The sequence below is a fragment of the Schistocerca americana genome, chromosome 5, assembly GCF_021461395.2.
Source record: "Schistocerca americana isolate TAMUIC-IGC-003095 chromosome 5, iqSchAmer2.1, whole genome shotgun sequence".
NCBI lineage: Eukaryota > Metazoa > Arthropoda > Insecta > Orthoptera > Acrididae > Schistocerca > Schistocerca americana.
The window spans coordinates 133805502-133817579 of record NC_060123.1 but is presented as its reverse complement, the minus strand read 5'-3'; positions in this window follow the sequence as shown (position 1 = coordinate 133817579).

The following is a 12078-nucleotide window of genomic DNA, read 5'->3' as shown; positions in this document are numbered from 1 at the left end:
CTTCATTCATCATTATTCCCAAAAAGTCCTATCTATACCTGCTTTCTGTATTCTATTCATATTTCTTTCAAAATAATTATTTCTCAGTGCACAATACTCATTTTTGCCAAATCTGTTTCTTATATCTTCTCAATGCGTTTCTTCCAATTCATCGCAACTCATTCTCTTATATAGTCTACCCCCTCTTAAGCTAACTTAAATCTACTGAGCTCAGATGCTAAACTAAGGGACGAGGCAATGCAGCAGCACAAAACAATTAATGCAAATGGCAATGATAAAAAAATGCAAATGCTAAAGCAAGCAGGATAAATTAGCAGAGCAATTGCAATATTACAACTAATATGAGGCAATGAGCAACAAACAAGAAAAATAAATCGGTAGTAAACTGGCTTAGCAGAGTAACACAAATTAAAATTCAGTAGCACTATGCCTGGCAAACAGCAGCAGTGAATGCTATAACATATACCTAAGCATGACAAAGCTCAAGCAGAAAAAATAGTACACTAAAGACAACAATGCATATAAGGGAAACGTCTATTCACATCTTAATGTCTGTGTAATTAAAGTGGTGCACCACAACTATTTCTACAAAAATAAATTACCAAGTACTTGAAAAGAAAATTATGAATGCAGTTCCTGTGAAGGTAAATATCTTTTTGTGGCTCCCTCATTTTTTTGAAAAAATTATTATTTACTCGATCTGTAGACAGAAAATATTTATATTAGTACATCTATAAAATTATATTTTAACCAATGCTGCAGTGCCACTAGAAACTAGATATTAAACAAAATGGGCAAAGCAAGGCGTCAGACGTCATTCACTAGCCATATGGCATTTCATAATGCAGTAAACAATCTTTCAACTAGCAAGGCAATAGACATAAAATGTTTCTCATCATTTCATTTCAGTAAATATCATAAATTAAGAGCCCCACGGTGTAATCATATGTTTTCAAGTTCGAGCGTGTCGTATTTGCGATGCTTTCTACAAAGGAATGTCAATAGCGAGGATAATGGCCTCCTTTTTTTTTTTGCACCTAATGGCTTTCTTTTGTCAGACGTCTACCTCTCAGCTGGGCGCCCAAAACGCATTACGCCAAGGTCACTTACCTTTCTTGCTGAAATATTTACGACGGCAGTTTCCGCCACAGTGACAGTCTCATATAAAAATATTTCACAGGTCGAAAATTTACGTTACAAATGTGTAGAAACAAAATCCTGTAAATATAACAGTGTCCAAAAAATTTTCGTCGGCATTGTGGTATATTCAAGCATTTACACACATTTCATAACTCTTAAAGTACGATTCTTGGTTTCCAACATCCTGTTCCACAAATCAGAGTCCCTAACCACTACTCATTATTCCTTACCTCATTATACATATACATATTCATCAACACTTCTTCGATATTTCATCATGAGAAATACGTAGCATAATAAACATTCCTCAACAATGTAATACACATCGTCATCGTAATAATAACATCATAACACCTCAGTCAAATCTTAAAAACGTCGTAGCTTTTTGCAATAATCTCAAAACCTAAAAAAAATTCACTGCTCATGTCAAAAGTGTCATCTGCCTCAAACGCACTTCAAAAATCATGATCCCATACCAAATCCATCATTCAAAGCTCTCATAGTATCACAATGGTTCCGAAAAATATGAGCATTTCACAAAGTACAGAAAAATACAATTTCATAAGTATGAAATTATCCAGCAGTGTACTTGTGTGAACATCTGTCACTGACGTGGTAAAAAAATGTTTGTCTCTCTCAGTTAAATGATCAGCTAGCTGTGTAATTCATGTGTTAGAGAAATATGGTACCGATGTGTAAAGTTGTATAAGCAAATACCATATTAGCTAGGGCTCCTTGTGCTTGCCAAACACATGGTACACAAAGTAGGCGTGTACCCGCCTGAGGATTAATGTAATTATACCCTCAGGTGTTACAGATTACAACAATGGAATGAAATGTATTACGGAAAACCTTTGTATTATTGTACTTCAAATATCTTTAAAAATAAATGATTTAAGTACAAAATTAATCACTCAAATACATGTCCTGTAGCGCTAAATGTGCGTCTTGCTGTATGATAATCTATGTTGAAGTGTCGTAGTTATTGTCCTCCGAAAGCTAAGTTCTGCAGAAGCCAATGTACTTACCTCATGATAAACAAAAGTGAAATGCTTTGAGTATAGATATCTTAGTTATTACGCTTATTGCCGTGATGAAGAAAGTGCTGTGCTGTAACATATTGTTGTGCTACAGAAAAGGCTGTTCCCTGTAGCTATACCACAAAAGTTACTACTAAAATATGTTTTACTTTCCAGAAGAATTCAGAAAAACTGTGCAGATATAAAACAGATATACCGCAAAAGCAACCAGGTAAATTGTATCACACATTAGTAGCGTCGTGATATAGTCGTGTAGCTGTCAAATAAACTAACCACTGTGTCATCTGGTATCTCTCAGAAAGCACCTTGAATCCATAATGTATTTTCAAGTAAACCGAAATGTTGCATTAAAATCTCATTAGCAGTACTGGTAAATGTTCTAAGTATGTGAGCCTTATAGTCGTTACGTAATCATGCAACAAACAAGCAAGAATGCACACACACAATAACACTGTGTCGTCTGTTCACAATAACAATGCATTCGTAATTTCTGTTTAAATAAGTTCTCTTGGTTCTTGACTGGATATTTAACTTCAAACATTGTTTCATGTTAACAGTTTCTTAAGTCTGACAAAGCATACTAGAAATGTGAAGTGAAAAGTTTTATGGCAAAGACAAAGTTAAAAAGCAGATTATCTTTCAATAAACGGTTTTACATGTGAAATGTGGTGTAAACCTTTACTCTTCCTGGTACGCAGAGTTTCAACTTCAACGCAATTATCATGTGGTATACGTCGGTAAAGAATACTGGAATTTTTCTCAAGGTTAGCGTCTATGTAATTTTTCTCTGAGCCAGAAGGCGCACGCGGCTGCCTGCTGTGCGAGTCATTGTCTGTCTCTTTGTTGGCGCGCATTGTTATTGGGATTAGGAGACCTAACATCTACAAATTCGCCTTGCCGAGAGGGCCCAGCTCTGTTAGAGTCCCGCCAGTTCTGATGAAATTCACGTCTATCGTTATGATTATATCGTCTGTCGTCATGTCGGTAGTTCCTGTAGTTTCTTGTCTGTCGGTCATGTGGTGGAGAATTTCTCCCTGAATCGTAACTGCGCGCTGAACTGTTGCGTCTGAAGTTATTCTGTCTCCCTTGATAATAATTGTTTTTGTTCCCATATTGTCTGTTTCTATGGTAATCTCTGTCATATTCATTACTACGGAAATGCGATCTTTCTCTGTAACTAGTATTACTCTGCCAGTGGTTGTCATATGGGTGGTGTCTGTTTTGTTCACGATTTGTGTTGTGAGAATAGGCTTCTCGCGTCCAGTTATTATTTCTTTCATCGTGGAATTGCGACGGATATGAACTGTAATTGTTGTGTTGCTGTTTCCGCTTTCCGCGATTGTCAGTGTCAATTTCCAGTTCTTGTAACAGTCCCTGAAAAGCCTCAATGTCTTCTTTGCAACGTCCTGCTAAAATAATATGCCGTAAATGTTCAGGTAATTTGATTAAGCAAATGCGGATGAGTTCTGAGGGGCTGTATGGGTTTGAAAGATACTGATTCTTTTGCAACATGTCTTCAAAATATTTCACAAGACTGGAAAATTCAGATTGTTCGAAATGTTTCATCATTATGATGCCATGTTTTACTCGGTCTTGTGTAGCTTGAGACCAATACGCTGAGAGGAAGGCATGATAAAATTCTCCTTCACTGTGACAATCGTGAATGACCGATCGCATTCTTACGGCTGGTTCATTCTCTAAGTAGCCACACATAAATTCTAATCTGTGTTCTAACGACCAGTTGGGAAGAAAACAATGAGAGAATTGATGGAGCCAAGCTTGTGGATGAATGTCGTTGCCAGAATTCTTAAATGTTTTGAATTTACGTGTAGTAATGAACAGCTTATAGTCAAAATCATCGTGTCGGCGAGTCGCATATCGGTCATTGTTAGGTCGTGTCGGCGGTTCCATCTCAAAATTCGGTGCACATTGCCAGTTTCTTTCATAACTTTCGAAGTGCCCTGTGTTATTATTTTGCGTCTTTTCCGTATTTCTAAGTCCCTCTTCCCATGTTGGAGCGCGAGTGTCCTCTGAAATTTGTAATTTTTGTATTACTTGTGCCAACTGATCTTGTACTTCCCGGATTTCTCTTTCGCATTGCGTATTAATTTGATTCTGATTTTGTTTGAATTTCTTAATTTGTTCATACTCTTCTGTGTCAGTGATGGCTGCAGGTCTTGTGTCATTCAGATCATCATCTACCTTTGCAGATAAGTTAGTGAACTGATCCGAAAGTTCGGCTACTTTCTCCGATAGTGTACTTATTTCCTCAGTGTGTTTTTCTGAACGAAGTTTCAGAGTATCTACTGTGTCCTTTAAGTTTTCCTGAGTTTTTGCAAGTTGCGTAACCGAATCGGTAGATGCAACTGAGTCAAATTTAGCTTGCAAGGTCTCATGATTTTCATGAACAATAGTTTGCAGTTCTTTTATGGCTGCTTCGTGATTCTGTAATGCATTTTCATGCCGCAAAAAAATAGGTTGAAAATGCTCACAAATTTGAGTTTTTACGTCATTACAGACTTTTTGACGTTTCAATTCAATGTTATGTAACTCAGTAGTTAAATCTTCACGTGTTTGTTCAAGAGTTTGTTCCAATGAGTCTAACTTTTTAAGATTTTGTTCCACTGTGTCTAACTTTTTAAGATTTTGCTCCACTGTGTCTAACTGTTGCTGTGTTTGTCTCTGGTGTTGTTCCATTGTGTCTAACTTTTCAAGCTTTTGTCCCATTTGTTGCATTAATTGTAATAACAATGCACTGGTGTCTGAAACATGTTCCTCAGTGCTTTTCGGCAGTGAATTTGCACCGGCAACATTCACATTTTGACAAGTGGAAAATGTGTCTTGACTCATTTGAGAAAACGGTGAGGACGCAAAACCTGAATCTACAGTATTTGCAAAATTGTGTCCTGTCATTTCGGATTCCTGAGGCGAGCTGTTGCCGAGCGATCGATCGATAATGCTTCCCTGTTCACTACCTGTTTCACTGTCTACGCCATTGTTTGCAGCCCGCTCCATTTCCCTATGCACAGTTACCAAATTACTACTTTGAACTGAGAGGCACCCACGTGCCTTGCTCATACTGTGGCATCAAGCAGTCAGGCCTGCAAGATGAGTGGTCTGCCAAGCGAGTGGATTCATTCTTATTTATCGAGTAACATGAACTCTAGTACTCACACTTAAGTTACAAGTTATCCTCCTATATGATTAATACGCAACGGAAACACGTATCTGACTATCAGTAATTTACAGAACTCTGACTGTACACTACGCACTGGCAATACCACATTTTCTTTTTGTCTTTTATTTAACGGCTTTTGTCAGCACGTGGCCACCGCACTGAATATGAATTGCGCACACATTATAAATTCGGGACATTATGACAACATACAATTCGAAGGAAAAGTCCACCAATCTTTTTCTTTTCACTATCTTATTTATTCCGATAAATTCTCTAACGTAAACACACAAATTCTATAACCTACAACAATAACACATGAGAAATTCCGCCCAGTGGGCATGGCTTTACATTGGTGAATCTCTATATTATGGTCTCGTAATTATTTTTAACACTACAGAGCACTTTCTGGATAGGATGGTGGATCTTTTATTATACCTCACACTTCGACTCTCACAATCATCATCACTAAACTTTCCTCCAGACCGAGCGGTACTGAAGGAACAAGCATAACCCACTAATGTTTTGAAACTACCTCGCTACTCTCCCATGCAAACCACACATACCCAAATTACATGACATACACCACACTACAACATGAAATACTACACAGAGAATGGTCACAACATTATCACTTTCAGCTTTCCCACTTCAATTAATATTTATCCCAGTTTCACACGACACAGCCCCACTTCGTAATTCTGCTGTCCTACTATGAACTCTGGAGATATTTCCACGTCTTCCTGTGCAATGCAAGCCAAGTGGCGTTGCTGGATAGACGGCCGACTCACCTTGATTCTCTCTCAGAGTTTAAATCTAGCGTCACACGGAATCATATCACGCAAAGTAACATTAAGAACATATTCATCACACACGCGAGTCCTCAACTGATACCATGGACGAGTACTTCTCTTTATCCTGTGTCTCATACACAGATTGAGACTCACACAGTACTCACCACGTGGGAGTACTCGTCTCTAATTTCAAGTCCTGCACACGCCATTTCTTAAATATTTCAACTTATGGTACACACGCTATTTCTTAAATATTTGAACTTATTGTACACACGCTAGTAATTCAGCTTAACTTAAGCACATGGAAGTATTTCAACTTATTGCTAGTCACGTGGTTTCATTGTGACCATTGGTCACTTCTGAAGATTACTACAATCCCTTTAATATTACCTGCTGACATTAAATTCTCCCCACAAAAGTTCCTGAAATAGAGAAATTATCATTTCAAACTACTCTTAAATATTCCACATGCATACCATGTCTCCACTCTTTCATCATTACGAAGCACAACTAAAACAGATCTTAACAGCACAAGATCCAGCGGCAGAGTGCTGAAACATGGCCGTTCTCTAGGTCCTCTCCCATCTCTGTCGAGGTGGGGGAAGCACCTTGCTATCGTATTGGTCAGCCACATTTCAGGCGCTCAAAGCTCTGGTAAATTTCATCTCTTTGGTCCCACCAAAAGTGGCCAAAGGATCGATTCAAAGATGATCATATATTCACATTCACTATCTGCGGATAGCAGACGACCATACATTCATTCATTTCACAGATCTCACCAAACTGGATGTAGGGATTTACTTTGTGGGAGTGCACATGTGATCAATTAAATAAATAAATTGTCATTCTTTCCCACATTGGTATCCGGCTTCGCTGTATTAATTGAAATTGAGTTATTTTACAAAAAAAATGTGTTCTTCTGACAAAAATAATGAAGTATGTTGTACCTATTTTCAATGTCGGGCGGTTCTGTACCCTTTCACCACCGGCTACCCATGCAGAAAAAAATGGCACGGTACTATCCTTGCAATGTGAGGGTAGTTCCGAACATTTTTTTAAGAAAGCTGTATTAGAACAAACGTAGCAATAACCAGGAGGAGACCTTAGCCCCTGGTGACCTCAAATAGACGACCAAATACTGTTACTTTACCAAAGTATTGACACAGTTGTCCCATTATTGTACTCTCCACAATCCGGAGTAACGTACACATACAAGTTTGCAACAATCCACATGACAAATTAAACATTACATCACACAAATAAAAAATAATATTGAGATAAAAATTTGCTTAGTTTCTAGGATCTTCGTTATTTTTATGAGTAATCCAAACTTCACTAATTCTATGACAAATAAAAAAAATACTAATTGTACTCATGAAATTTTAAGTAGCTCACCATCCAAACACAGAACAAGTAATCTGACATTCATAAATTGCGTTGTAATAATCTTTACACGGCAATGTCTAAATACAAAACAAAATCAACAAAAGAAAAAATTTCATACACTAGTTACATTTAGAATGTCAGGGTCCATACCATTACTCTAAAATATACATCAAACTTACAGAGAAATAAAACTGAGAAGAAAAATAATGAAATATACCACAAGTTACATAGTGGTTACGTAATATAGTTCGTCTAAGACATCATGTCATACCTCATTAACTATCATCACCTAAGCAATTGCCACAATTACTCGGCAGTGAGTTTAACCTTATCCTTATCCACCAGTACAAATACCTGCTGCTGAGCTAGTCAGTCCATCAACTTTGATCAATACATGCAGTAAATAGTTTAGCATAAAGTGCTTGAATCCACCAGTAGCTCTCGTATCTTACTCTACTGCTCATTTCCCTGTTGTCACACATTTAGACGACAAGAACTTGCATTTCGACTAGCCTTCGTTACACTTTAATGTGAAATATCACCACTGTGATAATAAAATAAGTGGCTTCAGTCAACACACCAACAAGATCATTACTGTCCACGACATCAAAATGCATCAATTAATCCGATATTTGTTGTGCAATGCAAACTCTTGTCCCCTGTGACAACCTTACTGATCAATGCTACAAGAGCCACTACGTTAGTATTACGCCACTGGCTAATAATTAAAGCATCATTGTACCAAATATTCTAATAAACATGCTACGTGAACTTGATAACCCAGAACAATCCAAAAAAAAAAAAAAAAAAAAAACACTAACTATTCTAAACACAAATGTTAATGAAATACAATTACACTTGCTGTCCCTTCAGGAATGAAACACATAAAAAAATTTACACAATTACAAGTACAAATACATTATTCCCTATCTTGCGAGTCACACAGAATCATTTCATTCTGTGATTTCCTTGGGGTCAAAAAAGTTGCTGACAGGTTCCCTAGAAACACTGTCTCGGTGTCAAAGCTCTCCCATGGTTACCTGGACGAAAGTCTTTAAGTCCCTCAAATCGGCATTTTGAACACGCACTGAACAGTAAACTGTATCTCACATTAAACACAAATGTCATAGTCACTCTCAGTACCATCCACACGGATCTGGTCGTCCAGAAATGGCCCTACAACTACTATTACCCACGGTTCTGTCCTTTCAGTTCATGGTGAATTAAAAGTCGTAAGTTCCAACAAACAGCACTTATTCCCGCACCAATTAAAGAAATGTCTCCTACTACAGACGCAAATGTCAATGTCCCACTTTAGTTTCTTGCGTTCATACAATAATTAGTCACCAAACGACAACTGTCCTCTTTAAGTATACCAAGCGTCCCACATGCAATTCACAAAGCACACTTAACCAGTCACTGCTAAAGGTTTATGGATCCCACCGTTCAGTGGTCAAGACAAAACAAAACAACAAAATCTTTTCCACCAGTCACAACGTGGGAACACCAGTCTTTCACTTTCCACCTTATGGAGACATACGAGCAGTCATCTTGCTTCACGGCTCCACAGTCCAGTACTAGTTAATAGTTGCTGGTAACAAATGCCCGCCGGGCTCTGCTGCGCGTCGTCCATTCTGCTGTGGCGCCGCTGCGCGCGCCGTTGAGCAGAAGAAACCACCCGCTGTTGCCTGCGCGGGATACTTTCACCAGTCGTAAGGGTGGCGGAACTTATGAATGGCCAGTGGTACGTGCGTGTCGCCCCAGGCCGTTGACCTGTTTTAGCGGGCGCGTGGAATGTACCCCAACCGGCAGTGGAGTGGGGAGTGCCGCGGCTCTGTCGCCCGTCGCCATGGCGACGTCAGCTCGGCCCGCTAGTGGGATGGGCGTTACGACACCCAATCAGTCAGACCCTTCCGTGCATCTCGCAACATTACAGACAAAAGGATATATTTAAATACTCATTGATTACATGTATGATCTATTAGATACATTGGTAATAAAAGAATCTTTGTTCTAAAAAAACATAAAATCATACCCCCTAGTTTTCTACACATACAACATCAACATTTATCCCTTTTCTATATACAGCCCACACTTGTGCTATTCATTGTACCTGTCGTCCCTCATACAACACATGAAAGTGTAAAAAAAAACAAAAGGAGTAATAAGCAATCTATACCGCTCATAATTACAATATCAAATAGTAGGCTACTCTAACACCCTATCACAGTGAAAATATTAGAAACTGTTGATTCTAAAACTACAATATACAATGAACTTTTGTGCTTGTGACAGACTGAAATTAATACCCCTTGAAAGTCTTCTAACAAAAAAAAGTAAGAAATAATCTACACAGCTCTCAATTACCTACCACATGTTATTAAATAGTAAACTACTTTAACATCCTAACACAATAAACATTTTAGAAACTGGTGACTCTAAATCTACAACATACAATGCACCTTTGTGCTTGTGACAGACTGAAATTAGTATCTCTTTATACATTTTACATTTTATTATATATAACAACATTTCTAGGACACGTATGTGCCATCCACATGTCAGATGCTGACCTGGCATCGAGGTTCATCCCAATCAAACAATACACAATAATGTTTTAGTTATGGATCGGTAGCTTCCACTTTACAGGAGTGTGCGCATTGATCACACTACTCTACGACTCTCACTCACCAGACATCACATTTTCCTTCTCATTCAATCCATTAATACACTAACAGAATAGGTCTAGAAGTCAGCTAACCTTAACACCACCACACTCACGACAACATACCATACCTTTGCTCCCTTATACTCAACTACATAACACATGAAGCTGTTTCGGAGATAGCTTTCCAGTCTCTGAATTCGTCCTCTCACTCTGGCACCTCTCTCCATCGGCTTACCTCCGCATTCACTTCACCGATTATTCCTCCAGCTAAATATCACTTAGAATTGCGACATTTCATCTAAGAACAAAAAATACACAAATTATTCATCCTGCAAAATAACTGTACACCTTCTTGGTACCGTTTTGATTAGTTATACTGGTACCAGGCTTCAACAACAACAACAACAAAAATTATTTTTGCCAAATTGCATATCTTATGGTAAGAATTAGATTTACACTTATATTACATCTTACATCAGTATTCCACAACGTTCACCATCTGGATCTCATACTCCCTTTATGTCCTTTCACGTTGTGCAGTTGTCCTCATCTCTTCATTCGTATTTCGGCTCTCCGTCCGTCCATTACTCCATCATTTCCTGGTCTTCCTTCGCCATTGGCATCAATCTCTATTGCAGCATACACAGGCCTCTCTGTAACACACATCTAAGACACCTCCACATTATTAATTCTACTCACCTTTATTTACCACTGTTTCATCGCGTCGAATCTCTCTTTATTAATCACACTGCTCCACGTCACTTCTCTCCTTATATATCACCTTTATCCCCTACTATTTATCACGTCGCTTCTCTATCTACCATCTTTATCCACTCATTAATCATCACGTCGTTTCTGCTTGATCCTTATTCGTATGACAAAAAACACGTACATACACCACTTTGTCGACTCCTGTTCATGGCTCATTCGACCAGTCTATTCCGTCATACTTCCTGACATCCCGCCTGAAAATTGTTATGTTCGATTTGACCCTGCACAACGTTACACACCACAAATAAATACGCTGACTATCTACCATAAATTGCCTACTTTCGATCTATCCTTCACTTTTCCATAATTTGATGTTAGAAATGTGATGAAGCCCACGCGATTGTTTTTCCCTTGATCGTCTCAATCAGTACAGCATTTTCATGGGCAATACGCCTCACTCTGTATGGTCCACTATACACCGTAAAGAATTTGCTAGTTAGGAATCTGTGCTTACATGAAAATCAAATGTGTGCAGAGAATATACAAGCTGGGAGAGATGGGACAGCCCAAGTGTTAGAAACTTTGGTGCTAGTGGTCTCTTTCACTAACACCAGATTCCGAACAACCATACGCAGCATCTCATTATAACTGTCACCACGACTATGACATACTATAGGTCAGATGGCATCTAATTTAAAAACTTCGATCACATTACTGATGTTACCTGTAACAGCAGTATAAACGTACCCTATTCCATACACATCACAATGTTTACTTTTTACATTACGTGTTAAGTACCTGCAATAGTCAAATTGCACTAATTATACTGGACTCATTGGCATTATTACATAACATTTTAGCAACTGGTTTGTTTTGAGGAAACAGTCCTTTTACTTTAGTGTTCCAAATAAAAATTTGCAAATTTTGCTCTGAGATACCAGCCTAACAGATTCCATTACTGGTGTTTTATTCTCTGATCAGAAGTATGGTATTTGCATTCCTACATATCAGTAGAGTATGTCTGCTACATAGACAATTTTCAGTGCCAGCTGGATGTGTTTTAAGGGAAGATGCTAAGGGCTGATATGTTGGATTAGTTTCTCCTATCCTTCAATCCATTATGACAAGAATGAAATGCCTGGATTCCATGCTCTCCTGTCATTC